Here is a 6,957-nt window from a genome sequence, read left to right on the forward strand (position 1 = left end):
CTTTAAGTAACATCTTATTAATGTCACAGTTTAAACTGTGGAATTTCAGGATCCTGGAATATGAAGACAAAACTACAGTGACTATTTAATTCTTTGTAGGAAGTTCACTGAAAACCTCTGAGGTTCTTTCTGTCTGTCTTCTTTGGGTTTTTATTTTGTTGTTTTTATTGTTGTTGGGTGCTTTGGTTTTGTTGGGTTCTGTTGTTGATAGATTTTGCAACAGAGACAGGGTCATAATGAGTAGTGCTGGCTTTCCTGGAACTTGTTTAATAGACCGGATTGCCATACAAATCATTGAGATACACATGCCTGTACTTGGTGAGCATTGCGATTAAGGGCTTGAGCAAATACACCCAGCAATTTCATGGTTATAACAGAATTTCTCTGTCATGATCTAAGTGTGGAAATTATCAAGATCAAATTAATATATTGTCAGTGAAGTATTCATTACAGTATTATCACTGTCACACTTTGTGTTGTACGTATGTATGGGATTTTAGGATGCATTGACCTTTAAGGATGTGCATATCCACTTCACTCGGGAGGAGTGGTCCTTGCTGGATCCATCTCAGAAGAAACTTTACAAAGATGTAATGCTGGAGATCTACAGCAATCTCGCTATTATAGGTAAACCTGAATTTTCCTTTCAGTTTTAAAATAAGGTGGGGGAACAGCTGATTTCTTTGTTATTGATGCCCTTGTGTAATCTTGAATGAGAATAATGAAGAATGAGGCGAATAACGAGGGCATGGGTCTAAGGTTCACTTAATATAGTGGCTTATGGAGTGATTTCCAACAATAATTATTTTCTGGTCCTATATTTTAGGTTACAAATGGAATGACCATAACATTGAAGAACATTGTCAAAATGATAGAAGATATGGAAGGTAATTTTTTGTGAAACCTTATTCTAATGACCTTCTGAGGAAAATTTAATGTGTTCTCAGTTTTAAGGAGCAGCAACAATATTTTATTCACTGCTTTAGGTTAGTTCTTGACTATTAGATTCTCACAAAACCAAGTACCTTGCTTCCAAGCACCTGATAGGTTGTTGCAACACATTCCTCTATCACAGTATTTCTTAACAGATGTAACGATTTGAATCATATCACCATTCGATCTACACTGTTGTGCTGNCATTCCATGTACATTCACGCAACTCAGATATTGCAAATAGTANACACACTGAATAATAGGTGATATGTGTATGTCCAAAATCTTCTACTGAGCAAATACTCCATAGTAAAGCTGTTGTTAATCATATAGTTGTCTGAAATCTGGTAGTTTAGTGAGAGGGGAAGTTCATGAGCTTTAAGGATGTTGTGCTGGAGAAACCTTAATCTCTACCATATGAGGAACAAAAAGTCAAACTGTGTGAATGTAAGGTGGAAACCCTTTATTTGTTATTCTTGTAATAGGTATATCAAATGTCATNCTGGATACAGGCCATATGAGCAGAGGGATTTTGAAAGAAACAGAGGATATCTCTTTCCCAGAACTATTTATGAGATCATATACTGTTGTAGTAAATCTCTAACCCAAATAGGCCCTGTTCCGTGAAAACACAACTCAGTTCATATGAACACATGCTGTGTGCCTAGATTGGGCAGATCTACTGCTACTTACACTACCATCTTCTCCATCCATGAGACCCCTTAGAACTTGCAGTTTCTCCAGGCCATGTGCTTCTACTCTGCTTTTCATCTTCCTCCTCCTCTGTGTCCTCTCTCTCTTCCATTTTCTCCTTCTCTCTTCCCACCTTCCACTCAACCTTCCCTTTAATCTGCCCAATAATCAGTTCTCTTTATTTTACAAATTAAGGTGGGAAGCAGGTTTACAGGAAATCACATGAGGGCTGACTCATTCCATATTCACAACCACTCTTAGGAGAATGAAATTAACATCAAATATAATTAGCCACAGGGCTATCCACAACAATATATGATCGGCCCCACTTCGAGGAGACTTTCTGAATGAGATACAAGTTTGTAGTCACTTAGATTTTCAGCTTCATTTGGAATACAACCATAAAATTATACTGCAAAAAATCCTATGAGCATTAAGAACATGGAATTTCTGATTGTCCTTCATTTTCAAATACAATATGATTCACAGTGCAAGAAAATTTGTGAACATAATTATAGTGGTCAATCTTTGAATTCATGCAGTTTTCTTCAAGTATCTGAAAAACTTGATGTATAAAAAGTCTGGTGTAAATGTGAGCCATGTAATAAATACCCTAAACATCACAGGTATCTTTAATGATGAAAAACAACCCACAAGGAAAGGGAACACCAAGCTTGTAAACAATGTGATTAAAGATTATTTTCATTGTTTCATTTTATTATTTATTTTATGTATGTGAATTCACTGTCACTTTCTTCAGAAACACCAGAAGAGGGCATGTTATTCTATTAGAGATGGTTGCGAGCCATCATATGGAAGCTGGGGTTTGAACTGAGGACCTCTGGAAGAGAAGTCAATGTTCTTAACAGCTAAGCCATTTCTCTAGTCCCCTGTTAAAACCCTAAGATCAGTATCTACCCTACAATTAGACAAAATTGTGAAACTAATTCAGTGTAATTAGTGTAATAAAATTTTACATGTCCCAATTATCATTGCAGGCAGGAAAGAAGCCCTGCTAGAGAGAAACCCTATGAATATATACAATGTGATAAAGCCTTCACATATCACAGTCATTTTCAAAAGCTTGAAAGAAATCAAACTCGAGAGAAACACTCTGAAGGCTTTCCACATATTGAAGTGCTTGCATGTCAGAGTACTGTCCAAATAAATAAAAGAACAGAGACTGAAGTGCAACCCTACAAATGTAATGAATGTGATAAAGTCTTTTTACAGCTCAACAATCTTAGAGTACATGAAAGAACACATTCTGGAAAGAAACCCTATGAATGTAATCACTGTGATAAAGCCTTTTTAAAACCCTCCCATCTTCGAATACATGAAAGAACACATACTGGTGAGAAACCTTATAAATGTAATGAATGTGAAAAAGCCTTTACAGATCTCAAGTATCTTCGAGCACATGAAAGTACACATACTGGAGAGAAACCCTATGAATGTAATCAATGTGGTAAAGCCTATTCACACCGGAGTTGTCTCCGAATACATGAAAGAACACATACTGGAGAGAAACCTTACATATGTAAACACTGCAATAAAGCCTTTTCCCACCGGACTCATCTCCTAATACATGAAAGAACACATACTGGAGAGAAACCTTACATATGTAATGAATGCGAAAAAGCCTTTGCACATCTCAAGTATCTTCGAGCACATGAAAGAACACATACTGGAGAGAAACCTTACACATGTAAATACTGTGATAAAGCCTATTCACTCCAGAGTTGTCTCCAAATACATGAAAGAACACATACTGGTGAGAAACCTTACAAATGTAATGAATGTGAAAAAGCCTTTGCACATCTCAAGTATCTTCGAGAACATGAAAGAAGGCATATTGGAGAGAAACCCTATGAATGTAATCAGTGTGGTAAAGCCTTTTTACAACCCTGCTTTCTTCGAATACATGAAAGAACACACACTGGAGAGAAACCCTACAAATGTAATAAATGTGATAAAGCCTTTGCACGGCTCCAGTATCTTCGAGTACATGAAAGAACACATACTGGTGAAAAACCTTACAAATGTAATGAATGTGAAAAAGCCTTTTCACAGCTCAAATATCTTCGAGTACATGAAAGAAAACATACTGGAGAGAAACCCTATGAATGTGATCAATGTGGTAAAGCCTTTTTACATCCCAGCTGTCTTCAAGTACATGAAAGAACACATACTGGAGAGAAACCTTACAAATGTGATCAATGTGGTAAGGCCTTTTCACAAAGCGGTCATCTTCAAACCCATAAAGTAATGCATACTGGAGGGAGACTCTAAATATGTAATCANTGGGATAAAGCCTATTCACACCATAGTCATCTTCCAATACATGAGAGAACACATACTGGAGAGAAACCTTTTAAATGTAATCAGTGTAGTAAATCATTTTTTTCTCACAGTCACCATAAAGCTGATGAAAGAATTCATACTGAATAGAAACCCTACAAATGTAATGAATGTGATAAAGCCTTTTCACAGTACAGGTATCGTTGAATACATGAAAGAACACATACTGGAGAGAAACCTTACAAATGTAATCCATGTGATAAAGCCTTTGCACGGGCAATAATCTCAAAGTACATAAAAGGATGCATACTGGAGAGAAACCTTATGAATGTAATCAATGTGGTAAAGCCTTTGCATATGACTATTCTTTTAGGGTTCATCAAAGACCAGATACCGGAGACAAACATTACAAATGTAATCAATGTGGTAAAGCTTTTGCAGAAAGCAATCATCTTCAAACCATATCTTACTACATACTGGAGAGACTCTATGTCGCTACCGGCCTTGACCAGCAAGAACGACACGACGCCTAAGATCCTTCTCAACAGCACTTTATTCAGGGATGCCTTTCATGATGTTACAGGGGCCCCTAATGGACTAACAAGGCCACCCTATATACTCGAGCATTCACTGCCCGGGTGCTCTGTGCCTTACTGTTGCCACGGGATAGGCTAAAGCAGGAATCACTTCAATAACATAAGGCTGGACAAAGAGGACTTGTGCTGAGTCATTTTGTATAGGAATGCACATGTCTGTCCTAAGGTGGCAAGTGAGTTGTTTACCAGATGGACAGCAGAAGTCAGCACCATCTTGTAATGGCATGTGGTACGGCACGCTACATCTCCCCCTTTTTTGTTTTATATGCAGATCACACATTACAGACCATGTCACTCCGTAAAGGAGCAACCTCAGATGTTGGAAGGGTACCTCATTGAGGTGGAGAGCACAAGCCTTTGGTCAACACATAGGTGAAGACAGAGGTCTGATTCCCAACAACGCAGAGAGGGCTCATTCCTCAAAAGTGTAGAAAGGGCTACTATGTATGCCTTCATCTGGGTTCCTCACCCAGTGAAACCTTGACCAGCAACTGTGTCAATTTTCTGGGGAAAGGTTTTTTGGACACTACCTTCATGCAATCAGACATATCCTCCAGAAGACGCTAAACTGGATACTAGCTGCCCCCTGTGCAGTGCTTAGCCTCACATCCCATGGTAATCTGGCTGTCCGGGTGATAGCTCTGAGCAGGCAAACCTGCCCCTTCTTTTAGCAACTGGTAGTCACATCCAAAATAAAGTACTGGTCTGTACACTGCTCCACCATCATTCATATTCATGCACACAGGGGTGAGATTTTAATCTCCTTTTAGTGATGCAAGCCACACAGCGGGCTCTTCTCCGCTGTCCATTGCTACAAGGGCCTGATAGACCACAGCCTTATGGCTGGTATGATCCCTTTTTAGGTGACAGAAACACCATAGGAAGATGAACACAGCCAGACACATAATAGCTGCCATGGCAGCCATGCCTGCCCACTCCTTAATCCAAGAAAAGGCTTGGGTGATCCATGATGTGAAGTCTCCGAGGGTAACTGGATCCAATATCATTGCATTGATTGAAGCTATCTGTGGTCACCAGTCTCCAGGTTGTCATCAATGTCAGCATTAGAGGGAGGGTCCACATTAGTGTAAAATCATCTTTCTTCACCTCAAAGTAAAGTTTTAACATCCTATTATAAGGTTGCTGTAGTGCTAATAAAAAATTGTAAGATAAATTCATGTATTTTAGAAAAACTACAACAAAGAATTGTGTCTTAAAAGCCTGATGAGATGTCTGTTCTTTGTTCCAAGCAGCAATTAGATTGATTGTTACAGAATATTGATAATTGGCCATATAATCTTGTTCTTTAGGATATGAATGTCAAATTGTAAACATTTGTTCTTAGTGTCCTTAGTTTCTACCTGTTTCTACATAATGGTGTTAATTCTTGGGGACTGTATGGATAAACGATGTCATATTGTGTGTGTTCTTTGTGTCTGACTCAGTTTGAATATGCCTTCTTAATTGGAGTCATCTCCATACAGGCCCATTTCCCCACTCCCCGGATATCAGAAAGAAACTTCAGAGATTAAAAGGGTTACCGGAGGCTGAGTTACATGATCTAGTAAAAGAGACAGAAAAAGTGCTAAAAGGGACAGAGAAAGTGCTTTATAAGGAAGAGAGAGAGAGAGAGAAAAGAGAAGTTATGCAGGGGACAACTGAGCCCCCCTTGGTTTTTTTAGAGAGGTTCATGGAGGCTTATAAGAGATTGAGGGATTGTAGAATTATACTGTAGAGAATGTGGTTAAGAAAGCTGAGAAACTATCATAAGAGAGAGGGGATGAGAAGAAAGAGAAAGGAGAGAGGATGAAGATAAAAGAGATAGAAGACAGGAAAAGGTTTTGACTAGGATTCTGGCCACAGTAAGAGAAAGAGACAGGAGAGGCAGCAGGACTAGACAGTTAGGGGACCTGGGAGATAGAAAACAGCAGGGGCCAAGAAGACCCAGAGAAGACAGACAGCGCCTGGAGAAAAACCAATGTGCATATTGCAAGGAAACCGGCCACTGAGCTCATAAATGCCCTAAAAAGAAACAGGAGAGAAAAGTACTGTCTCAAAGAAGATAAAGTCTAGGGGAGATGGGGCTTGGCCCCCCTCCCTGAGCCTAAGGATACATTAAAAGTGGGGGGAACTCCCATAGACTTCCTGGTCAACACAGGCACAGAATTTTCAGTGCTTTAAACACCATTAAGTAAAGTACCTATCAAAGAAACTGCACTCTGTGGCTAGTGAGTGGCCTCCCTGCCTACGAGCAATAGTGGCTGCAGCTGTATTGGTAAAAGATGCTGATAAGCTGACCATGGGCCATAATGTTACCATAATGGCCCCACGCTATCTTGAGAGCATTGTCAGGCATCCCCCAGTCCGCTGGAAGACCAACACCTGAATGACACATCACCAAAGTTTACTGCTGACGGAACAAGTAAGTTTTGCA

At 39.3% G+C, this 6,957-nt stretch overlaps 1 pseudogene; it reads left to right on the top strand.

Annotated features, from left to right (window-relative positions):
• Window positions 1-505: 505 nt before the first annotated feature.
• LOC110314949 lies at window positions 506-6,626 on the top strand (annotated as a pseudogene).
• Window positions 6,627-6,957: the final 331 nt, after the last annotated feature.

This window comes from Mus pahari, unplaced genomic scaffold (assembly GCF_900095145.1).
Source record: "Mus pahari unplaced genomic scaffold, PAHARI_EIJ_v1.1 scaffold_7384_1, whole genome shotgun sequence".
Lineage (NCBI taxonomy): Eukaryota > Metazoa > Chordata > Mammalia > Rodentia > Muridae > Mus > Mus pahari.